Source organism: Ochotona princeps, chromosome 17 (genome assembly GCF_030435755.1).
Source record: "Ochotona princeps isolate mOchPri1 chromosome 17, mOchPri1.hap1, whole genome shotgun sequence".
NCBI lineage: Eukaryota > Metazoa > Chordata > Mammalia > Lagomorpha > Ochotonidae > Ochotona > Ochotona princeps.
Genome location: NC_080848.1, coordinates 16,019,156 through 16,045,268, shown reverse-complemented (window position 1 = coordinate 16,045,268; position 26,113 = coordinate 16,019,156). Strand labels below are relative to the sequence as shown.

At 45.4% G+C, this 26,113-nt stretch overlaps 1 protein-coding gene across 4 annotated transcripts in view; it reads right to left on the bottom strand.

The window, feature by feature from the left end:
* The window catches only part of STAT3 (signal transducer and activator of transcription 3), a 61,410-nt gene extending 38,661 nt beyond the window's left edge, over positions 1-22,749 (bottom strand). For all 4 annotated transcript variants that reach the window (XM_058676214.1, XM_058676216.1, XM_058676215.1 and 1 more), the window contains exon 1: positions 22,534-22,749. The gene's annotated coding sequence lies outside the window, so the exon portion shown is untranslated. The remainder of the gene's footprint in view (positions 1-22,533) is intronic.
* Between the last annotated feature and the right edge of the window lie 3,364 nt (positions 22,750-26,113).

Sequence of the window (26,113 nt, the reverse complement as noted above, 5' to 3'; positions counted from 1 at the left end):
ATGCTCAGGTTCGCTTCCCTAGCACATTAAGGGTGCTGCAACCCAAAATGTTGTGGTAGAAGACAGTAAACTTCACAGTGAAAAAAAAAAAGCACTCGTGGTTTGTACTACAGCTGATGAATAACACCCCTCCCCCCCCCCCAGGTCAGGAGAAAATCGGTCTGAAATTTCCGCCAAAGTACACCAGGGCCGGGATGGGGACGGTTGAGTGTCCTGCACTCCGCTTGCCTCCTTCCAGACCATTTTCCCCAGACTGTGCACAGAGAGTGAAACATACATAAACTCCATCCTGCCACTCCTTTACTTAAAACCTTACTGATGAATTTGCACTGTTCTTAGGCTGAAAAACAAACGCTGGAAGATGAAGGCAGCACTCCTGCAGACAACCCTGCCTGGGAGCTGCTGGGACTTATTAATCCTCTTTGCATTTGAGTTTCCCAATTGGTAAAAAGGGATCAACAAGTGGATCAGGCTTCCAGCTTTACAACCAGAAGATCATGACTTGAGAAAATTTATCAATCTAGTTTGAAAAAAAAAAATGGGGGAGGAATTATAGCTATTATTCCTGTACAAACAATCTTGTTAGGATTTTTGAAAATGATCATGTAACTGCAGACTCAGGAAGTAAAAATTGAAGGTATAAAATACATCACTTCTCTGAGGTTTTTCTGACCAACCTGACATTTAGACCACACGCAGAGGTGTCACTGGTTCATGGAACTTTTGAGTGCCACTTTACCAGGTGCTCTGTTGAGCCCTCACATTCACGAAACAGAGATGGGGAACTCAGATTTCCCACCGACACAGAAAAAAAACGCACCATTTCTAGAGCAAAGCTCCAAAATAGTAAGATGAATGGAGTTCCCAGGAGCTAGGCCAGCTTGTGTCTGCTGTTTCAGATGATGCTGGATACTGTTTTGGAAGAAAGGCAGACATGTAACAAGGCAATTAAACAGAAGTGGGGTGGAGACCTCACTAGCAGGCATGCACACACATTTCGCATGGTCAGGTACGGTGGTTCTCCAGGAGAGAGGGTGATTCTGCCCAGGAAGGAATAACCAGTCTGAGTAGAGGCAACAGCAGGTACAAAGAATGCCCAAGAACACAAGACATAGGCCTTTTGGTGATACATGGCCCCCAAGCCTACTTAAGTGACAGTGAAGCAGGGCCATGCACACATTCATAGGGACAAGGAATGGCAGATGACAAGAGGCAAAAGGCGCCTATGAAATTTTAGAATCCCAAAAAGTGGTGGGATGATAACTGCACAGCTGAGCAAATGGAACTGTAAGTACTGGAAGGATGTCCAAGGAGCAGCATGCCATAGAATCCTACAAAGCTCAGAGCTAAAAGTGGGAGATAGAGCTAAGGGCAGGGACAAGTGTCTTGTCTAAAACTACAAGGACTGAAAAATCTAGATAAACTCCTCACATTAACTCATTTCTCCCCATGTACTTCTTCATTCAGAAGAGCAAAATAGTCTAGAACTAAGGTCAGGGGAGAGAAGGGTAAACAGGACAGACAAGTTTCAACCTTAAGATGGTAGAACAAATTACCTGAGCAGATAAGAACCACTTGTAAAAACAACAGTAAAGATGACAGGATAGTGGGTGACTGAGGTCACTGCAGGTAGTCTGAGGAGGTTTCTTAGAGGAAGTAACCATTCTGAATCCAACCCAAAACAAGAAACCTTTTTTCTAAAAGTTTATTTTTATGTATTTGAAAGGGAGGGAGGGAAGTAGAGGAAGTGATCATTTTTCCATTTGCTGGCTCCCTCCCCAAATGCCTGTAATAGCCAGTACTGGGTCAGATGCAGGTCAGGAGCTGGAGGCTCTCTCTGAGTCGCCATGTGACTAGCAAGAACCCCCATATTGGAGCCATTATCTGCTGCAGGCCAGGATGCACATTAGCAGGAAGTTGGATTGCAAATGAGGCAGAACTATGATCTCAGGTACTCTGTTACAGAAGGCAGGCATCCCAAGCAATGGTTTCACACGCTATACCACAATGTCTGCCCACAAACTTTTTTAAGAGAGAAATATCTAAAATACGCAAAGTTCATAACAATAAGGAAAAAGAAATTAAAGTTGTGCAATGTGCAAAAGCTCCGAACAGATAGCTCACCACAAAAGATACACAGATGGTAAATGAGCAGCCACAGGGAACTCAATATCCAATACCACCAGGAAACTGCATGTTGGAGTATCCAGGGCCATGAGAGAGAATCAAGTAAATTCACACCTGAAAAAAGCAGGGAGCTGGGTGGGAAGTAGAGCAGCCAGGACACAAACTGATGTCCATATGACATCCTGGTGCTTGCAAGGTAAGGATTTAGCCTCTGAGCCATAGCACTGAACCAATGCACAGATAGTTTTAAGAGTTGTGTTTTGGACAAGATAAACAAAAGATAATTACAAGCTGACCAAAGGAAATGGTTAAGCAAGTAGCAGGTGGCAGGAATGCGTAGCCCAGAATTAAGAGGGCTGGAATTGCACAACTGTTGGTCATCAGCGTGGTTAAAAGCTGAAGAAGTAGTTGAGATCATCTGAGGGGGTAGAAAAAAAAGGAAAAGTGATCCCCAGGCAGGTCCAAAGCACTTCAACATTCAAGTTTGGGCAGAGAAAAATGATCAAGAAAGGAAACTTAGAAGGATCAGCAAGACTGTGCTCAACTACTTCTAAAATCACTTAAAAACACAGACAAGATGGCAGCCGAGGAGCATCCAGTGATCACCAGCAACATTCCAGCCCATTTTCTCATCCTGCAAGATTCCATTTCTGTCGATTCTGAACTCTAAGACAACTGTACCACGAGGCCCACATGAAGGCAATCAAGCTACACTCATGACTTTTCTGCCTAAGACTGATGCCCTAAAGGCATCCAGGACCCCTTGGAGAGCTGTCTTCTTGTTTTTGTTCTTTAAATGGATTTTCCCAAAGAATAACTACAAAGGGGACCCTAAAAGAACAGCCTCTAAAAACAGTTATTCTCTTCCCTCAAAACTTATTCCTCCACTATTCCAATCCTCCCAGGCTCAGAAATGTTCAGGTCTTCAAGAGGAATCAACATTTCCTCCGACGTACCATATGTAAGGACAGAGTGAGTTCAATGAACAGAACAGTCCATGGGTGTACTCTGGACCATAGTCAATGGCCAATGTTATCTAGACATCAGAGAGTTTGAAGGTTAAAATTGTGGAAGACATACGATCACTTCCTTGTTTGCCCATGCCTGCCTTCCCACCCCCAATGCCAGCACACTAACCACATGGGTTTTGAAAAACATGGGCTTAAATTCTAAAAGAAAAGTATATGCAGTTAAAAGCTTCAAGGGGGGTAACCATGAAAAGACAGAGGACAAATCAATCAACTACCCCAGCCATATGTTGGCAGTGAAAAACAGGGCAAACGGAGACTCTAAAATGGACTATGTCAATCAGGATTCTTCAGCAACTTCATCAAGCTTGGAATGGCGAGATTGGCAGCAATTCGTAACAGTTGAACTATCAAAACCACTTGAGCAAGACCCTCGGAGCATGCCCCACATCAGGGACCTGGGATGGGTGGGAGACTGACTGGGGCTTCTCCCTTAACCTCTCCCTTTACCCCACATATAGAAAAAAAATATGGAAATAATAGTCTTACCCACTTTCCTGTAGCCCTTGAACCTTTGTGCCCTAATTGACTATGTAAAGATTGTCAACAATTTAAAAATATGAAAAAAAAAAGCTTCAAGGAGGGACAGCAAATAGGCATATATGCAAAGCGGCTCCACAGCACATGCCACCAGGAAACTAGGATTAAATCACTGAGATGCCGCTACTCAGCTGTTAACATGGAGAAAACGCAAAACACAGACACAAACAAAGGTTTGTAAGGAGAAGCAGCAAGAGGAACTCCTATTCATTGCTGGTAGCAATGCAAACCTGGCACCAGCACAGTCATGTTACAGGCCAGCTTAGCATTTGATTCAGCAGTCACAATGCTGCTTAGGATACTCTCATCCCATATCTGAGTTCTGGCTACTCCACTTCCAGCCTCCTCTCATGCACACGTTGGGAGGCAGCAGGTGATGCCTCAAGTGTCAGGTCTCTGTGACCCACACAGGAAACTGCGATTGAGTTCTGGGCTCCTTGCTTCAGCCTGGCCCAGCCCTGAATGCTGCAAGCATTCAGGGAGTGAACCAGTACATGGATAATCCCTCTTATCTCTGGCTCTGTCACTTTTTTGTTTGTTTATTTGCTAGGGATTTATTTTTTTTTTTTAACGGAAAAATTAACACAGAGGGAAGAAGAGACAGAAATCTTTCATCTGTTGATTCACTCCCAAAATGGCCACAAATACTAGAGCTAGGCTCATCCAAAAGCAGCAACCAAAGGAGATTCTTCTGTGTTTCCCATGTGGATACAGGGGCCTTCCTCTGCTGCTTTCCCAGGCCACAAGCAGGCAGCTGGATGGGAAGTGGAGCAGCCAGGACACAAACGGCACCTACATGGGATGCCAGAACTTGCAGGCAGAGTATAGTCAACTGCGCCATTGTGCCCAACCGAGTGAAGATATTTTGGATGAAACTACAGTGGTAGAAAAACACCATCTTACAACAGAATACTATAAACTACAGACTGTAATTAATAATATTGGGGTGGGCATCTGACTCAGCAGTTAAGTCACTCCATGGGATGCCTGCATTCCTTATCAGAGTTCTAGGGTCTAAGTCCTGGCTATTCCAGTTCCAACTTAGCTTCCTGCTAATGTGTACCCTACTGGGCAGCAGCTCAAGTGTTTGGGTTCCTGCCACCAACATGGACACCTAGACAGAATTCCTGGCTCCTGGTGTCAGGTAGGCTCAGCCCTGATTCTTGTGGCATCTGGGAAGTAGACCAGTGGATGAGAGATTTCCTTCTGCCTCTGTCTCAGTCTTCTACTTTTTTTTTTAAATCTTTCAAACTAAAAGTTTTTCTTTAAATCACACCAATTTTGGCTCATAAATTTTAACAAACATACCACACTAAAGAAGTTAATAATAGGGGACAATGCTGGGGCTCAATAGGCTAATCTTCCACCTGCAAGTGTCAACATCCCATATGGATGCTGGCTCATGTCCCAGATGCTCCACTTTCCATCCAGCTCCCTGCTTGTGGCCTGGGAAAGCAGTGGAGGACAGCCCAAAGCCTTGGGACCCTGCACCCATGTGGGAGACCTGCAGGAGGCTCCTGACTCTGGGCTTCAATCAGCTCAGCTTCAGCTGTTGTGGCCATTTGGGGAGTAAACCAATGGATAAAAGATCTTTCTCTCTGTCTCTCCTTCTCTCGGAAATCTGCCTTTCTAATAAAAATAAATCTTTAAAAAAAGTTTACAGAAGTTAATAATAACAGAAATTATGGGAAGAATTGAGAGTATACAACCGTTCTCTATACCATTCAATTTTTCTATAAATCTAAAACTTCTCTAAAAAATAAACTTTATTAATTTAAAAAATGCATCGGGTCCGGCGACGTAGCCTAGCGGTTAAAGTCCTCGCCTTGAACGCACCAGGATCCCATATGGGCATCGGTTCTAACTCCGGCAGCTCTACTTCCCATCCAGCTCCCTGCTTGTACCTGGGAAAGCAGTTGAGGACGGCCCAAAGCCTTGGGATCCTGCACCCGCATGGGAGACCTGGAAGAAGTTCCTGGCTCCTGGATTTGGATCGGTGCAGCACCGGCCGTTGCGGTCACTTGGGGAGTGAATCATCAGACGGAAGATCTTCCTCTCTGTCTCTCCTCCTCTCTGTATATCTGACTTTGTAATAAAAATAAATAAATCTTTAAAAAAAATGCATCGAGTTTCAGGAAAAAGCCTTTAAGATAAAAATGATCCATGAAGTTTAAATTACATACCAGATGGGAGATTAGCTACCCCCCCCCCCAATTAGACAAGCTTTCTAAAGAAGGTCTTACCAAGGGCCCGGTGGCGTGGCCTAGCGGCTAAAGTCCTCACCTTGAAAGCCCCGGGATCCCATATGGTCACCGGTTCTAATCCCAGCAGCTCCACTTCCCATCCAGCTCCCTGCTTGTGGCCTGGGAAAGCAGTTGAGGACGGCCCAATGCATTGGGACACTGCACCCGCGTGGGAGACCCGGAAGAGGTTCCAGGTTCCCGGCTTCGGATCGGCGCGCACCGGCCCGTTGCGGCTCACTTGGGGAGTGAATCATCGGATGGAAGATCTTCCTCTCTGTCTCTCCTCCTCTGTGTATATCTGGCTGTAATAAAATGAATAAATCTTTAAAAAAAAAAAAAAGGTCTTACCAAAATGGATAATATACTTGGAAAAATGAAATGATCGAAGCTTGGCTTTCAGAGAGCATCTGTCCTTGACTACCATACAGAAGGAGGTTGAGAAAATGCTCCACTAATCATCAAGTTACAGTCTGAGAAAGTAAGTCACATGGAACAAAAAAGAATACATGCTTAGAAAACAATGAAGATTAGACAAACGGGAGCACCCTTTCAGGGAGCAGGATGAACTCATCATTTACACTAAGGGTGGGGAACCTTGTTTCTGTCCCAAGATCATTTGCATATTTGTAGTGTTATTCATTGTCCATGAAATCCATGAAAAATTATCAACTTAGGGTCAGGTGCCATGGCACATTGTACCTGCAGCACCACTATCCCACATGGGTGCTGGCTCATGTCCTGACTGTTCCACTTCTGATCCAACTCCCTGCTTAAGGACTGAGAAGGCAGTGAAGGACAGTACAGGTCCTTGGCCCCTGCACCCACATGGAAGACCCAGAAGAAGCTCCTGGCTCCTGGCTTTGGATAAGCCCAACATCAGCTATTGTAACCATCTGGGGAGTAAACCAGAAGATAGAAGATCTCTCTCCCTCTCTGTCCCTCCTCTCTGTAACTCTGCCTTTCAAATAAAAATAAAATAAGATTTTTTTAAATCAACTTTAAGGCCTGGTGCGATAGTCTAGAGGCTCAAGTCCTCACCTTTACACACCAGGATCCCATATGAGTACTGCCGGTTCTAATCAGCCCCGCTTCCCATCCAGCTCCTTGCTTGTGGCCTGGGAAAGCAGTTGAGATGGCCCAAGGTGTTGAGACCCTGCATCCGCCTTAGGAGACCTAGAAGAAGCTCCTGGCTTTGGATTGGCTCAGCTCCAGCTGTTGCAGCCACTTGGGGAGTGAATCATCAAATGGCAGATCTTCCTCTCTGTCTTTCCTTCTCTCTGTATATCTGACTTTCAAATACAAATAAATAAATCTTTTAAAAATGATCAATTTTTTAAAAATTAGCCTGTTGTAGATTTTCTAACTTTCCAGTCCTACCTGAGTTGCTTTGGCAAGGCCAGACCAAGTGATTCACCTGACTCCTGGACACCCACGAGGATCTAACCCGGAGCATGACTGACCTAGGACCTCTTGATCGCTCAACCAGATAACTCTGAGGTGGCCGAGATGTTAAACAGGTGTTATTTCCATTTTGTAGATAAGGACAGAAATGTCAGGTAACTACATACAGATAATGGTAGGGCCAGAATAATCTGGAATCTTCAAACTCCTCAGCTAGTCACCAATCTGCTCTTCCATTTATCTCCACTGTAAGATCTATTAGTAAGCTTCTCTTTGACTTTATTATATAAACGCAAGAAAGGAACAGGAAAACTTACACAATTAGATAAATACTTTTTACTGAAAGCATTGATTTATTTCAGACATCTCTTATTAAAGATCACTTCTAAATCTTGATCAGAATTCTCTTTAGGAATTAATCCAAACAGTCAAAAAGTACCTTGAAGTTCAATGGCTATCCTGCCAACAAACTAGACAGAATAGTACTCTGCTAAAGTTATGATTCTTACATCATAATCCATCCTTGACTGACATTCGGGTACAGAAATACTAGGAAGAGTAAACGAAATAAAAAGAAATAACAAACTATTTTCCCTTATTGCTGTAACTCAGTCAGATTCTGGGCCAGATGCTTAGACTTTTTCTTTTTGATGCTTTTAAGTTAGTTTATGTATTTATTTGAAAAGCATAGTGAAAAAGAGAGAGAGAAAGTTCTCTTTTACCCATTGATTGACTCCTTGATTACAACTCCTTGTCACATGTGGGGGTGAACCAGGCTGTGACCAGGAGCCTGGAACTCCACTAAGGTCTCCCACGTGGCAGGGAGAAGCCCAGGCACTTGGTCCACCTTCCTCCGCCTCCCCAGACCCGCTGGCAGGAAGCTAGGGGACAAGCAGCTGGGATCCCATCTGGGGGTTCGGAGCTCCCATGGAGTGGTGGTGTTGTAGACAACAGCCAAACCCACTTTTGGCAAGTGATTGGCCCCTGGAGTCTTATTCTTTTTTAAATATAATTCAGGGGCTTGGCGCAATAGCCTAGAGACTAAAGTCCTCACCTTGAATGCACCAGGATCCCATATGTGCACAGGTTCTAATCCCGGCGGCTCCACTTCTCATCCAGCTCCCTGCCTGTGGCCTGGGAAAGTAGTTGAGGACGGCCCAAGGTGTTGGGACCCTGCATCTGCTTGGGAGACCCGGAAGAAGCTCCTGGCTTCTGACTTCGGATCAGCTTGGCTCCAGCCACTGCAACCACTTGCGGAGTAAGCCATCAAAAAGGAAGATCTTCCTCTCTGTCTCTCCTTTTCTCTGTATATCTCTATTTCCAATAAAAATAAATCTTTTTAAAAATTAAAATAGAAAAATATGTATATAATTCAGGAATTCCTATGCTAAAACTATTAGATCAACAATTCTCAAACTTTGTGCTCTCTAGGACTCTCTACATTGTTTCTTTAAGGTTGGAGATCTCGGGGGCCAGCACCATGGCATAACAAGCTAAACCTCGATCTACTGTGCCAGCATCCTATATGGGCACCAGTTCAAGTCCTGGAAGCTCCATTTCCGGCCATTGCAGTCATTTGGGGAGTAAACCAATGCATGAGATCTCTCTCTCTCTCTATGTAACTCTGATTTTCAAATAAAATAAATTAAAGAAGATGGGTGATCCTGAAGAATTTTTCTTTATAAAGGTCATTTAAGAGTTCATATTTTTTAGATATTAAAGAATATCTATTGATACTAGAACGAACATGTATTAGAAGCTAAAATACAAAAATTTTAAAATATTCTAATAAACCTATGTTACAGATTAACATAAAAATTTTATGAAAAATAACTATATCTTCCAAAACAAAAAAGTCCAGTGGAAAGAGTGGTATTGTCCAAATCTTTGGAAATTTCATTAATGTCTGGCTTAATAAAAAAAAAGTTTGAGGGCCCGGCGTTGTAGCCTAGCGGCTAAAGTCCTCGCCTTGAAAGCCCCGGGATCCCATATGGGCACCGGTTCTAATCCCAGCAGCTCCACTTCCCATCCAGCTCCCTGCTTGTGGCATGGGAAAGCAGTTGAGGACGGCCCAATGCCTTGGGACACTGCACCCGTGTGGGAGACCCGGAGGAGGTTCCAGGTTCCCGGCTTCGGATCGGCACGCATCGGCCCGTTGCAGCTCACTTGGAGAGTGAATCATCGGACGGAAGATCTTCCTCTCTGTCTCTCCTCCTCTGTGTATATCTGGCTGTAAAAAAATGAATAAATCTTTTAAAAAAAAAAAGTTTGTGGGGCTTGGTACGATGGCTCAATAGTTAAACCCTCACCTTACAAGCAACAGATCCGATATGGGCACTGGTTTGTGTCCCTGCTTCTCCACTTCCCATTCAGCTCCCTGCTTAGAGCCTGGGAAAGCAGTAGAGGATGGCCCCAGAGTTTTGGGATCTTGCACCCACATGGGTGACCTGGAAGAAGCTCCTGGTTCCTGGTTTCGGATTAATTCAGCTCTGACCATTGAGGCCACTTGGGAAATGAACCAGCAGATGGAAGATCTTTCTCTCCATCTCTCCTTCTGTCTGTAAATCTAATCTGCCTTTCCAACAAAAATAAATAAATCTTTAAAAACAAAAACAAAAGTTTGGGGATCAGCATTGTAGTACAGCACATTCATCCACTGCCTGTGATGCCAGCACCCATATGGATGCTCCACTTCCAATCCAGCTCCCTGCTAATAAGCCTAGGAAAGCTCACCTCAGGGAGGATGACCCAGGTACTTGAGCCCCTGCACCCACATGGGAAATCTGAAAGAAGCTCCTGGCTTCAGATCCACCCAGCTCTAGCAATTGCAGCCATTTGAGGAATAAACCGATGGATGGGAATTCTCTCAGTGTGTCTCTCTCCCTCTCTTTCTTTTTCTGTAATTCTGCCTTTCAAGTAAATAAGTAATCTTTAAAGGAAAAAAAAAAGTGTAGTTGCAGGGGCCAGTGTTGCGGCACAGTAGATTAAATAGCAACTTGCAATCCTCATTCTACTTCCAAATCAGTTCCCTGTTAATGCTCCTTGGAAAGCAACAAAAGATGGTTAACCCTTGGGCCCCTGCCACCCATGGTGGAGACCCAGATGGAGTTGTAGTTCAGCTCCAATTCTTGTGGGCATTTGTGGAATGAATCAGTAGACTGAAGAAGCTTCTGTCTTTCCCTCTCTGTCATTCTGCCTTTCAAATAAATAGAATAAAACACAAGAAAAAAGTTGTAAAGTGGAATTTGAAACCCGTATCAACAAACTTTTCATACTTGATTACATTAAGACCTGGCAGGTTATCTTGAATTTTGAATTAAATGTTTTGCAGGCAGTAGTCATATGAAAAACAGTTTCAGAAACACTTGACCTTTTAGGTGGACACATTTCACTACATCGTATCAAAAACATGTTTGCTAACATTGAAACATGGCGTTCATTTGCAGCTATCAACTTTACAGTGTGAGGAACTCACGCTTTCTCAAACTCTAGCTCTTACTCTAAGGATGAACTTGTATCCTTGGCAACGAGTATTGTCAGTTGTTTTCCCTTGAACAGACAGTTTCCTTTCATTTCTGAGAAAAATGTCTGCCCATATCCCGGTGAGTCTATCCGTCATTCTTTCCAGTAAAAGTGGTGTTTCATGGAAAAACAGCAGTCTGAGATCACAGCACAGCGTACCAGAGCTCTGCCTTGAGCCGGCCATCACACGTCAGCATGCAGAAATGCTTAATGCATGTCTCCTTTTCAAAAAACACAACAACAAGACACAAAAGGTTTTCAAAGGTCAAGAGGTCATGGAATTAATAATGTTTACTGTTTCCTCACGGACATTTCTAAGTAAAATCAGTACTTTTTCTGTGAGTGAATGAAGTACAAAAATGCAAATAAGTGCATTATGAAAGTAGTTTTTCTTTCAACAATCTCCACAAGGCCTCTGGCAGTCTGTGTACCACCCTCCGAAAACTGCCACTAGGGATAACTGTCTTTCTGTCACCCTGGCTTTCAAATGAATAAATCCTTTTTAAAAGTAGGTGTGTGGAGGGAAAAAAAAATCAGTGGATAATACAATTCAAGGAAATAACAAACTTTTGCTCAGAAGCAATGTTTAAATTTAAAGGGGTAGAACATACAAAATTAACTGGAAAAAAAAAAAACATTTCCAAGTAGTTTGTGGATTATGGCTAAAACTAAAAAACATGGGGGATTCCAAAATGTTTATGGAAGAGCCAGTGTTAGAAGCTGCTGCCTCCAACACTAGCACCTGTGTCAGAGTGCTGGTTCAAGTCCCAGCTTTTCCAATCTAGTCAAGCTCCCTGCTAAGCTGCCTGGGAAAGCAATGGGTGATGAATATGCCTCCCCAGCCACTTATTCCTCCATCCCCCATGTTATAGACCTGGCTGTTAACTTTTCTCTCTCTCTCCTGCTGTTGCTCTACCTTTTTTTTTTTTTTAAGATTTATTTATTTTTATTGGAAAGTCAGATGTACAGAGGGAGGACAGAGAGGAAGATCTTCCGTCCAATGGTTCACTCCCCAAGTGGCTGCAACGGCTGAAGCTGAGCCAATCCAAAGCCAGGAGCCTCTTCCGAGTCTCCCACGCGGGTGCAGGGTCCCAAAGCTCTGAAACATCTTCCACTGCTTTCGCAGGCCACAAGCAGGGAGCTGGATGGGAAGTGGAGCTGCCGGGACTAGAACAAACATCCATATGGACTCCCGGCACGTTCAAGGCGAGGGCTTTAACTGCTACACTTTAGCGCCGGGCCCCTGCTGTACCTTTAAATAAATAAATAAATGTTTCAGGAAGAAAAAGTTTGTGGAATGTTGACATTAAACCATACGTATATTTTGGTACCAAAAAAATTGAAATCTATGCATGTTTTTCATATAAATACATTGTCCGTGAACTTTTTAATGCCTCCTCACACATGGTTACAGATTTATTCATTTGTGACTAAAGACAAATACGAGGATATGTAGTGCAACAATGTTTTCTGCCTTTACATTTTGCAAATAATCTATGCCTACTATTAGGAAACTAAGTAAAGTATGACATCCATAGTCTAATCATACTGGCACTCAAAAGGTAGACACATAGGGTTCTCTGAGATAAAGTGACAAAAAGGAAGATAGAGTTACCCGCATAATTTGCTATTATCTGTGGAACAGAGCAACATGCTTGCATATACATACATGAAACAACTCTGGAAAAAATAAGTATCTAGCTGTCCCTGAGAAAGATAGTTAAAGACGAAATTTCCACTTAGTACATACCTTCCTTATTAATTTCAATGTTCACCCAGAAAACATTGTTTTTACACTAAAGGAAACAAGTCTAGAACTGAAAGTAAAACTGATATATTCTTGCTGCAAACCTGTGGTTAACATTAGCACTGATCTTCCCCCAAGAAAAGGGGAAACAGTTAATGGAGATACTGCACGAGTTCCTCTATCTCCTATGCCTCAGTTTCATTCCCTAATACTCAGAAAATATCCTCCCTGGGCGTCAAGGGTGGTACTCTCATTGCAAACTGAGGTTAGGCATCTACAGTCAATGGGGCCCTTCTGGCCCAGGACACCTCAAATATGTCTGCAGAAACAGGAATTTTTTTTAAAAATTGTGGGAGCTCAGTGCAATAGACTAGTGGCTAAGTCCTCATCTTGCAACTCCCGGAATCCCATATGAGTGCTGGTTCATGTTCTAGCTGCTCCACTTCCCACCCAGCTCCCTCCCTGTGGCCTGGGAAAGCAGTGGCGGACAGCCCAAAGCCTTGGGACCCTGCACCCATGTGGGACACCTAGAAGAAACTCCTGGCTCCTGCCTTTGGGTTGGCTCAGCTCCAGCCATTGCAGCCACTTGGGGAGTGAACCAGCAGATGGATCTTTCTCTCTGTCTCGCCTTCTCTCTGTATATCTACCTTTCCAATAAAAATAAATGAGTCTTTTAAAAAAATTAATTGTGGGAAATAAGCCCAGCTTCAGGCCACCTACCCACTGAAGGATGGACTCAGACAAAGGAAGGCAGCGAGAAGTGGATCTTTCATTCGCTACTTTCCAAGGTGGGTGACAGGAATTCCAGGGCAAAGAACCCTTTTATCTCCAAATGAGCAGGTCCCTTCTCCTGGATGCTCAGTGGCTGAGTACTTTGGGAGTGACAATCTTCCCGAAATCACCTAAAATGAGGCAGGTGATTAGGCACCAAGACCAGTCACTAGGCAGAAGGGGGAAAGGATTGGTTGGGCTGTGGAAGGCTTGTTACAGTCCCACTTTTTTTTTTCTTTTTTAATTGGAAAGGCAGAATTATGAAGAGAGAAGGAAGAGAAAGAGAGAGATCTCTCATCCGCTGGTTCACTCCCCAAATGACTGTAACAGAGCTGGGCCAGTTCAAAGCCGGGAATTTCTTACAGGCCACCCACACAGGTGGGGTCCAGTCATGACTGGGCTGAGGTGGGTCATGCTCTTTGAAATTAAATTATAAAGTATTTTCTTATATTAATAAACCTTTTTCCTGAGATTCACAGCAAAATTGAGAGTACTGAAGAGTTCCCATTGAACCTTGTACCTGCTTTGTTCAAGACCTCCTCAATAACAGGTATTTACAACAGTGGTGCACTTGAGAAAAAACAGGTATCTTATCGGGCCCCACGAACTTTGGAAAACTTCAGTAGTCAGGATGCTAAGACTTGCCATACGCTTTTCTCACTCAGTTTGTTCACATTAATGAAAACAGGCAATTACACATGCACTGAGAACAAGCATTGATACACAGTTTAAATTTTAGTTTATGGGCTGCCTAAGCAAGCACAATACATAGTTCCAGAATGCTGCAATCATTTCACATGCCCTGTGCATAAGAGAGTCATCCTTGGCCCCAGTGTGATGTCTCAACAGCTAACTGAATCTCACCTTGCATGCACCAGAATCCCACACGGGCATCCGTCCGTTTCCCATCTGCCCCGCTTCCCATCCAGCTCCCTGCTTTTGGCCTGGGAAAGCAGTATAGGATGGCCCAAAGCTTTGATACCCTGTACCTGTATGGGAGGCACAGGAGATCAGGATTGGTTTGGCTCCAACTACTTCCGCCAATTGGGGAGTGAATCAGAGAACCGATATTTGTCTCTCCTTCCATCTGTATGCCTGCCTTTCCAATATAAATAAATAAATAAAATGAAAAAAAAGTCATCCTCTTAGTGATGTTTTATTTTGACTAATATCTCAATAAATTTGCTTTTCCTAAACATGATTATAAAAAAAAAACTGATTCGTCAGGAAAGTTAGTCGAGATTAAATATTTATTGGATCTAAACCACAAGAAGGAACAAATTCGAAGCCTGATGGAACGCTAATGCAATGCAATCTTGCACTCTGGTTTACAGGAGCAAGAACTACACAGCTGGCATGGGGTCTCAGATTTGAGGATTACCCTTGGGTAGAGGGGAATGGGGGAAGCAGAACAAAGGAGAAATCCAATGCTTTTAGATTTTGCCAGAAAAAAAAGTGTGTGTGCCCAGAAGCAAACTAAATTAACAGCAGAAAACACGTATTTCAGGAAGCTTTCACTTAAGCAGGTGCTCTAACTCTCATAACAAGAGTGAGAGGTCAGGCTACCACAAAGGAATCAAATCAATCAGCAAACCCAGAAGACAGGTGGCTGGCCCTTGCCTGGGCAGGACCTTCCTCCACTCAGTCTCACCTCCGTTGATCCAAATCAGTTTTCAGAAATGGTTTCTACAAAAACTACCCAAACAACTCCCCTCCCCTAATAATTTGTTAATCTCCTCCACCATAGGGAAGTCATTTATTTGCCAGAACTTTTACTTTCTCTTTCCAGCTCTGCTGGTTTCCTCCTGCCTTGTAGCCAAAAAGCAACTGAGTTGCCTCTGCTTTCCATCCTTCTCCAGCCCATCACCAGCGAAACTGGAGTGAGCCGGAGTGATCCTTCTCAACCGCAAGGCTGCTGTGCATGAAGATCAGTTTGCAGAGGAAAGCTACTGGGCGTGAAAATGAAGCTCTTCTATCCCATAAGCTACATCCATGCACACTCATATCCACACACACAGAGGTGATGGGACATCTAACTCAGCTGAGTGTCAGACAGCAAATCGGTTTCCAGCATCTTAGAGACCAACCACACCTGTGAGGCTGCCGGCCCAGGCTCAAGCTGTCCCATAATCTGGATCGGACTCAAAACAGGATTCCTCCTGTTGGCACTTTCTTGAGAAGGACACTCGAGTCTAAACACTCTCTACCCCTTCAAACTGTCCGTATCCTCCATACTTTTTGTATCATGCAAAATCCCAAGGAACTGTTCAAATTTCTGAGCAGGTATCCATTTTTGTGTTGAAGGTATTTTTAAATGAATGGGATTCAATCGCAGGCTCTGGAAGATGCAAAGACGATCATCACAAGGGCGTTTGTGTGAACAGAAGTTCACAGTCTGCCTTACCGATTCCTTTGACGCCACACCTCCATCCCTTCCATCACAATGTAAATCCCCAGTCCCCATTCACTTGGGTTTTTTTCTCCGTAAGTTAGAATCTCCCAATTACTCTTTCTTTCCTTTGGGTCATTAATGGCTACTGTGAATCATGATTTGTCTGATTTTATCATTAAGGTAAATCATGTTGTTTTTAATAATAGTTAATTATCGATGTTATCATCACTTAAACGTAAACTGCCTCGTTGGCACTGCCAAGTACTCTATTGTGTGTGCATTATTGTGTTTAATCTTCACAACCACTCCACTCGGGGTCCTGAGAGCAAAGCAATCTGCCCAAGGTCTCAGAAGTAGCAGATCTGGGCCCCGGGGCAGTAGCCTAGTGGCTAAAGCCCTCGCCTTGAACGTGCCGGGATCCCATATGGGTACCAGTTCGTGTCTCGGCAGCTCCACTTCCCACCCAGCTCCCTGCTTGTGGCCTGGGAAAGCAGTAGAGGACAGCCCAAGGCCTTGGGACCCTGCACCTGTGTGGGACACCCCGAAGAGGCCCCTGGCTCCTGGCTTCGGATCGGCGCAGCTCTGGCCGTTGCACTCACTTGGGGAGTAAACCAGCGGAAGGAAGATCTTCCTCTTTGTCACTCCTCCTCTCTGTACATCTGACTTTCCAATAAAAATAAATAACAATAAAGAAGTAACAGATTTACACCCTCACAGCTCACTATTTGGTCTTTATTTTATATATATGTTTAATCTCTCTTTTTAACTCCTATAGAAACTCTGGGTCATGGGACCCTCAAAGACCCTGCCCGAGGTGTTTTGATTCTATAGCAAAAGATATTTAGAGAAACTTAAAATGAGAGTTTCCAAGATATGCACTTTAAAAAGCCAGAAATCAGGTAAAAGTTCAATGATTAGTGTAGTTCTTTACTCTTTTTTTTAGATTTATTTATTTATTTTTATTAGAAAGTCAGACATACAGAAAGGAGGAGAAACAGGAAGATCGTTTGTCCACTGGTTCACTCCCCAAGTACCCACAATGGTCAGAGCAGAGCTGAGTCAATCCAAAGCCAAGAGCCGGGAGCCTCTTTATGTTTCCCATGCAGGTGTAGGGTCCCAAAGTTTTGGGCCGTCTTCTACTACTTGCCCAGACCACAAGTAGGGAGTTGGATGGGAAACAGGGCCACCAGGACATGAACTGGTGCCTGTATGGGATCTTGGCATGTGCGAGGCGAGGACTTAAGCCATTAGGCTACTGCGCCAGGCCCTGCAGCTGTTTATTTTTACAGATGTAGAATCAGGGAGCAAAGTCAGATTTTCTTGTCTTGAAATTGTTTCTTAGGCTAGCAAAAGGAATCTGCAATAATATGTCCAAGAGAAATTTGTAAAACAAAAAAGGCTGCACAAAATCTGTAGAAATAGACTATTAACAGGATTCATAAAAACATAGCTATTATACATTTCTGCAGATTAAAAGTTCTATAAAGACACATCTTATTCTTCTGAACACCACAAAGCAATCAATTCCAATGACACTTAAACTCAATGACTAGCAGAAGAGGGATAAGACCCATGGCTCTCTGGCTTCCCTTCCCCTCAGTTTAGTTCTCCTAAATTAAGAATTTCTACTTATAGCTCCCTGAACGCACTCTGCTGTTTTAAGCCTCTGCACATGCCTGCTCCCTCAACCCTGAAGTCACCTGTTTACTCCTCAACCTTGTGGGGACAATTCCTACTTATCCTGCCAAACCCTGGTCGAGTATTCCCACCTGACAAAGCCTTTCTGTGCTAAAGCCTCCCTCACACCCCTGAAGAGAAGTAATCTCTTGGATTACTCTCTAACTGTGTGCCAGTACAATTCAAAGCATTTTCTCTCCATTCTCTTGGTGAATCTACATCCCTTTCCTCTTCCCATCCTTTTCTTCCACGGATGAGAAAACGGAGGCTCAGATCTGAATTAACAAGGGCCAGAACTGGGATCCCCAGAGCTGAGCCCTGAAGCAGAGCCCTAACACCGCTCTGCCCAAAGTCCATCACAGCACGCACCTTTGCCCCGTTGACATCTCCAATTCTGTGAAAACAGAGACATAGTTCATTCTCTTTGGAGCCCACCCCGCATAGTGACTGGCTCTCAATACAGGACATGTTTGCTGATCTGTTAAGAATTGTGATCATTCTAACATAATGAAAGAGAAGTGATCACAACAGAAATTAATTCTTCCATGACCATCACTGTGGTGCAATGAGTTACACCACCATCTGCACCACATGGGTGGTGGTTCAAGTCCTGGCTGTTCCACTTCCAATTCCACTCCCTGTAGAAGATGGCCAGGGTCTGTGTGCTCCTGTACCCACATGGGAGATGAGAGGAAGTCCCTGGCTCCTGGCTCTAGGAAGCCTGGCCCAGCCCCAGCAATTATAGCTATTTAGGGAGTAAATCAACAGGGAAGAAGACAGCGCTCTTCTGTCTGTAACTCTTTCAAATGAATAAATCCTAAAAGAAAGAAATCAATTCTTCCATATTTAAGACTGAAGACACTTTAAAGAATGGACCATCCAAGTATCCTCCAACTATCTTAAAGTCCTAGCAACAAGTGTTAACCCACAGCATAATCAACAGAGATTGAGGAGATGGGCAGTAATATCATTCTGCTGCATCTCACAGTTGCTGTAGCCCAGGATTTAGGGTGTCTCTCACTCTTTTGGTGGTCGCTATAAATGACTCAAAAGTTCTGGTTGAATTTCTTAAACATGAGGTCCAAAGTTGTAAACAGCAGGTTAATTCACCACTTGCAATGCCAGCAGCATGCCATATTAGAGAGTACGTTTGAATCCCAGATATTTCACTTCCCATTCAGCTCCTGCTAATGTGCCTGGAAAGGCAATGAAGATGGCCCAAATACTTGGGCCCTTGCACCATGGGAGTTTGTGGCTCTTGGTTCTGAGAAAACCAATGGATGAAATCACACTCTGTGTCTCTCTTTCACTCTTTCAAATAAATCAAACCTTTTTTTAAAATATGAAAGACATAAAACATGACTGGTGGGACCAGCACAATAGCATAGCAGCCAAAGTCCTCACCTTGTATGCACCGGGATCCCACATGGGTGCCAATTCTAATCCGGGCAGCCCCCATTTCCCATCCAGCTCCCTGCTTGTGCCCTGGTAAAGCAGTAGAGGACAGCCCAAAGTCTTGGGACCCTGCACCCATGTGGGAGACCCAGAAGAAGTTCGTAGCTCCTGGCTCCTGGCTTCAGATTGGCTCAGCTCTGGCCGCCTCAGTCACTTAAGGAGTGAATCATCGGACGGAAGATCTTCCTCTCTGTCTCTCCTCCTCTCTGTATATCTGACTTCCCAATAAAAATAAATAAATCTTTAAAAAAAAAACATGACTGGTGATCTGTAGCCAATCAAAAGCCTTTAATAAATATTTCTGCCCTTCAGCACCTTTTTTTTTCATCCAAAGTTCCTAATATCAAGTCGACACCTCTCTGTGTGCTAGCCCAGTTGGTTAAAGCAGACAAGCGACAACTCTCATTGGGCAGAGGACACATACACTGTTTACTTTGTACAAATTAACCAGCACCAGACATGAATGACACATTGGAGGCACTCTATAACTAAGCACAGTACTTGGCCTCCCAGGTCTTAAAATCTCCTCCTACAAAAGGATAAAACCAAAATGCCTCCATTGTGCACCCACAGCCTTTTGTGAATAGGTGCTTCTTCTCTGCTTATCTTGAAAATGACTAGGCTCTCGTCTGTGGTATATCCCTGCATCTCCTCAAATTTTTCATACTCATCAAATTCCACCTATTATTTCTAATCAAGTTAAATGCCTCCTTCGGCAAAACTTCCTAGATGACTCCAAACCTCATAACATTTTCTTCCTTTGAAGCACTGTACCCTTCAGTGTGGCACTGCCCAGTAAAACTTCCTATGATAATGGAAACATTTTACAACACACGTTCTTCTATAAATAACAGTTAGCTTGCTGTGTGGTACAGGTGCAATGCCCTCACCACCTCCTTGTTGACAATGGTATGTTGCATCAGATGTTAAAAGCATTTATAAAGTAACGCCCTGCAGACTGCATATTCTATGAAAAGGACACGCCTTATTCCTCATAGCAACTTCCACTCCGTTGAAAAATGTAAATTATTTCTTGATTTGGACACATATGCTAAAAAGGTGCTGTTATCGGAATGATGATCAACACTTCTGCCCTATTTCACTGCTGAATGGCAAGAAACACAACAACAGGAAGCAGAGAGCAACTTTTGGAAACTCAAATGACCACTGATCAGGCCACAAGGCACTCAGCTTTAAATTCCATTCAGGTCATGACTGTCCTTCACCTAAAACTCACCTAAATAAACATTTTCACTGATGGTAAATGATGCTAACTAAGGATAGTCAATTATTTCCCAGGTCAGACTTAGCAGTTGGACAAGAAAGCAAACCATGCCAGTCCTCTGTATACACGGGAAGACACAGTCCCTCGGCATCTTTCAACCTATTGGGGACATTTCACTGGTATGTTACACTGGCCCTAACCGTTCCCACACACTTAAAAACCAAGACAGAACACTTCCATACTGTCAATCCAAAGAGCACAAATCATACAAAAGACCTAAGTTCCATCATTATGGTACTGACTGTCTTCAGTGCGTGGTCCCCTTGGCTTCAACAAGTTAAGGGCATATTAGCCACCTTCCTCACAAACCACTTATGATCAAGTCAGAACTGTGGTTCTTCTCCCCACATGAATGAAATATAAAAACAAAAGATTTATTAATGTATTAATGGTTCCTTGTGGCGGGTTTGCTCACAGGTCAGTTCTCCAATATTAACACCCATTTTTTTTTTTAATCCCAAGTTTCTTTCTCCCATACTACTGTACAAATGGCTAAACAAAAATTCTGCTAGTCTGGCACATGTTGCCAGGAACTCAATATGCTAATTCAGGAAACACAGACACATTTAACACAAAATGAATTTTTTTAAAAATTGGCTGGGCCAAGTCATAATACACTCTAACTCTACATACAAGGCATCTTCAAAAAGTTCCTGGAAAATTCATATTATGACAAAACTATAGATTTCAACTTTTCCACATCAAAACAAACTTATCTTCTAATTCATTTTCCTGTGAACTTTTTGAAGTACCTCATACAAATAAAAGACCAAGATGATTGATTTATTCAAACCAATACTCTAACAACACAGCCAGTCAAAAAAGTCACAACAAAAAGTCAGGACTGGAAGTTCGATGCAGAGCCACTTGGGACACCTGTTTCCACAGTCAAAGTGCCTTGCCCCTCCACAGCCACCAGCTTCCTGCCAATGTGCACTCCAGGAAGCGGCACAATTCAAGCCCTTGGATCCCTGTCACCCATGGGGGAAGACCTGGATTGAGTTCTGTGCTCCTGGCTAGAGCCTGAACTAGCCCTGTTAGGAACATTTGTGGAAACAAACCAGCAGATGGAAGCTTTGAAATAAAATGAAAATAAATCTTAAAATGTTTTTAAAGTTGACAACCCATAACAGAATAAATAAACCCTTTAAATAAGTAAACCCTTTAACAACAACCAACAGGTGCAAACAATCAACATTTTTAATAGAAAAAAAAAAAACAAGCACTGTGTCAACACACAACCACCTACTGGATACAACACAGTGATGTGTAACAAACAGAAAAAGCAACCCTGGGAGGAAGGTGGGGTCGGAGGAGAACGCCCCTTTCTGAATGTGGCCACCTTAAGAGCAACCACACCCCCCAAGCCAGGTAAGGTCTGTACACAGAGCTCTGCCAAGGCCAGTCCGTCTTTGTTTCTCTGTTCTGCATTTACCCAAGATCTTGGCGCCGGGACAGAAAACTCCCACTCTCGATTGGTTCATTCTGTCCTGTGCAATTAAGCAACACCACAATCCAGTAAATGTGATGGCTCAACGATTTATCTTCTAGCTGAGTTTACCAGGTGTTTCCCAAAGAACAGTGTCAAGAAAAGAGGCGCATTTCTCCCTAGCGCTGGTTTGGTGGCTATTTTTATTTGAGGGGAGGGGGGAGTTGTCTTTTTTTTAAATCGTATTTTATTTTGTAAGGGCAGGTGGGCCTAACCCAGGAAAAGATAGAAGGAAATTAAGAAAGAATTCAAGTCTGTCAATTTCCCTACAGGAAACTTGATTCTTATGCAATAATTCTCCCAACAACCCGGTCGTCCGTCTGGGGTGTCTGGGGCGGCGGGGCGGGGTGGGGGGAGACTCCTACCTCCACCGGGGGACCCGCGGGCCCCCAGGAGGCGAGCAGCGCCCCGCGGAGGATGTGGCTCAGTCTTCCCAGCCACCCACCCCCCTCCGAGATCGCCGCTGGCGTGACAGGCGCTCCGGGGGCCGGAATGTCCCCAGAGCCCAGGGCGCAGGAAGTCGGGGGGGTGGCGGGGACGCCCTCGCTCGTGCCTCGCTCGCCCTCGAGCCGCGGGCCGCCCCCTCGAGCTCGCGCTGCCCATCCTCCGCGTCGCCCCTTTCTGCCAAGAACGAAACTTAACTTCCAGCGCCCCCTTGTTCCCGCCCAGGCCCGCTCCTGTCATCCCGGGGAGTCATCCCTGCACGGCGACCTGCCGCGTCTCGTCACGTCCCCCAACCCCAGCGGGTGTCGGTTCACAGCGCCCCCGAGAACGCCCCGGACGCCTCCCCGACCCCCGAGTCCCGCCGTCCAGGGGGCCGCGGCGGGGAGCCGGCCCCACCCTTCACCCCCTTCACCTGTTTCTCGGGCTCAGGCCCGACAGGCCGGGGCTGCGCTAACGCCGGGGTGCGGGCGGCCGGGCTCCCTCACGCCGCCGGGTCGCTCTGCTCCAGCCGAGGCGGAGAGACCGGGCCGAGCAGGGTGCTCGTCAAGGATCCGGTTGGGGCTCCTTCCCTCGGCTGCGACGTCGGAACCCCAGACTCCCCCTCCCAGTCTACACACTCCCCAGCTCCGGAAACCGCTGAATTACAGCCCCTTCAGCCAATCCCCGCCCAGCCCTCGCCTGGCCAAGGCACTCCTTTTATGCATAATTCATGAGACAGTCAACTGGTTGAGCCACCCAGAGGCCGCGGCGCGAGGGCTGTGCAAGCGAAGCCCCGCCTACTGACCAACGAGGAGAGCCTCCGGGAGAAAGGGCGGGGTCAAGAGGAGGCTGGGGACGCCCCCGTGGTGGCTGTTCCGAGGTCCTGGCGCCCCTCCCGCCGCGGCGGCAGAGGAAGAGCTGAGGCCTTGGGCACAGCGGCCCGGAGGGAGGGAGGCGAGCTGAACGGAATGGCCTGCTGAAAACTCAGCTGAGTTCCTGGCAGTGCGTGACGTCAAGACACTTTAAATGCCCCTGATACGCGGCTCCCTCCTGCCCTCTCTCCCTTTTCCCGGCCCTTGGCACCACGTGGGAGCGAGGTTGAGAGGTTCTCGCCACGTGGGGCTCACCCCGTTAGTACCCGGGTAGCCCCGGGGGTCCCCTCCTGAACTGGTTTCCTGGGGGACAGGAAGACGGATGGGGTGACTCTTGCCTGCGCAGAACCTCGGTTTCTGCGTGAAATGGGGCACACACACCCGGAAACATGACGTGGAAATACAATAATTACTAGACTGCGTGGGAGGCGCTGGTGGATTTAACCCTGCCTTCGGTCCTGTCCCTTCAAGCCTCAGACACCAACCGCCAGCCCAGAAGCCAGGGTATTCGCTGCGGGCACTGTGTGTGCAGACAGACACTGTCTTTTCTGACATTTCTTGTGCCCTGAGTCGAAATGCTTGCTGTCGTCTGCCACTAGATTTTTCCACCTTGTCTATGCAGATATTGCTAAAGACGTTCCCTCATAGGAAATGAACACATTGTGCCTTACATAATAGGCTGAACTTTGCATAATGGAGGGATGGTTGTATGCTTGATACCATCAGCTAAAAAAAAAAAAGCAAAAACACACACCCAAAAAACAAAGAAATGTCAGTTATCAGTATTTGCTTAACACAGATAAAGATAAAATTAAAAAGGCCCTCCATCTCCCCCATCCAGAAAGCCCATAATGATATCTTTTTAAATTTTTTTTTTTCAGTGAAATTAAGGTAATGCATGTTCAGGGTTAGAAAACTCAATTTAGAAAATTTTAAATGAAAACTCTCAGCTCCTTGCCTCCACCCGTCTTCCCCGACGATGGCCATTCTTATTAATTTCTGGTGAGAAAATCAATGCCTTTAATCTGGAGGGCCAAGGGTCAAAGCTCCCTGCTGGGGTGGGGGGGAGCCTGGTGCCGGCCGGAGAAGCACGTCCCCAGAGATTCCTAGAGTCTGCCCAAAGACTATATGCCAACTTCTGGGGCCCCATGAAGTTCCGGGGCATCCTTAAGGCAACTGAGTGAGGGGTTAGGGGAGTTGAAAACTGAGGAGGCGTGGAACTGCTTACTTGTATAAACAGTGTAGGTGTGGCCAGGCCATGGTATGGTGCACTAAGCCTCAGCCTCCAATACAGGTGTCAAGTTCATGTCCTGGCTGATCCACTTCCCATTCGGTTCCCTGCTTATGGCCTGGGAAAACAGTAGAGGATGGTCCAAAACCTTGGGACTTGTAGCCACAGGGCAGACTGAGAGGAAGCTCCTGGCTCCTCTCTTTGGATGGACCCAGCTCTGGCCATTGTGGTCATTTCGGGGAGTACTTCACCACAGGCATATACTCCTCACCTCCCCAAACCCACTCTTCCCCAGGCAATCCTGCTAAGAACTCTGCCTCCTGATCACATCGAGCCTAATAGTTTCTCCAGCGACTCCCTACTTGCTGAGCACCCACATGCTCTTTGTCTCTTGTTTCTCATGACAATCACGCAGAGCAGACAGCGAGGCGGCTGGACAAGGAAGGCCCAATCCCGGAGACACTCACTGATACCCTAGCTGGGTTCAGAGCCAGGCTATTGGATGCCCCATCCCACAGCACACCTGTGTTCCAACCTAGCACACCCTGACTCCGTGGGAGCCACAGTAGCCTTGCCCCAACTGTCCCTAAAGTCTACCAGAGCCTACCTGTTGAAGGGACACACACCCTCTTAGTCCCCAGCCCTTCTCCATACTCCCACCACACCTTGAGATCCCCATTGGTGGAACACTGCAGCATCTCCCACTGGAGCCAAGGTCCTGGCTGCTTCCGTCTTCTCACTCCGCAGCTACTAGGGTAATCATCCCCAAAATGACATTTTAGTCATGGTACCACCTGTTTTGAAATCTGCACTGTTTTCTGACCTAATAGGATAAAACCCAAGTCAAATAAAAAAAACACGAAACTTTGGAATTTCAAACAGTGCCAGATATGTGACAGGAGCTCCCTTGATGACCCTTCTCACAATCGACTCCTAAATCCTGCAGTCTCAACTGGAGCCCAGCATCCAGACTCAGCCCACGCAACCTAAACATCCACGCGGGACTCCTGGCCTTCCTTTGAACTCCCTCAGTACCACCTGTGACTTCACGCCCCTCTCGATGTGTTTCCCTCCCCCTGGATATGTTGTGTTTCCTCATTCCCTACCTGTAATCACCTACTCCTTCTTGGCCGCCTGGTCCCCACGTCACCTCCTTTGGGCTTTTCCAAATTCTTCCAGGCAGTTCATGACCTCTGCTAGAGTCAGAAGGAACCTAAAACAGCAATGAGCCCCCTTCCTTATTAGACTCCTTTCTTAGACAGGAAAGAAATAATTAGCATTTATTATTATCTTCTAGGAACTGTTCTGAGTGTTTTACATAGAGAATCTCATTTGCTGGAGAAAGTGGATATTGTAATTCTCATGTTACAAGACGAGAAACAGAGGCTGAGAAAATGAAAGGCCAGGGCCTGGTACAATGGCTCCAGTGGCTAAATCCTCACCTTAAAAGCACTGGAATCTCATATGAATGCCACTTCATGTCCTGGCTGCTGCCCTTCCCATCCAGCTCCCTGCCTGTGCCTGGGAAAGCAGTCGAGAATGGCTCAAAGTCTTGGGACCCTGCACACAGTGGGAAATCTGGAAGAAGCTCCTGGCTCCCGATCAGCTCAGATTTCAGCCCAGCTCTGGTGGTTGCAGCCACTTGGGTTGTAACCAGAGGATGGAAGATCTTTCTGTCTCTCCTTCTCTGTAAGTCTGATTTGCCTTTCCAATAGAAATAAATAAATTTTAGGGAAAAAAAAAAGAAAGAAAAGAAAGAAGAGCAAGAACAAGAATAAGGGCCCGGCACAGTAGCCTAGTGGCTTAAGTCCTCCCCTTACACACACCAGGATCCCGTATGGATGAGGGTTTATGTCCTGGTTGCTCCAATTCCTTTCCAGCTTCCTGCTTGTGGCCTCTGAAAGCAATAG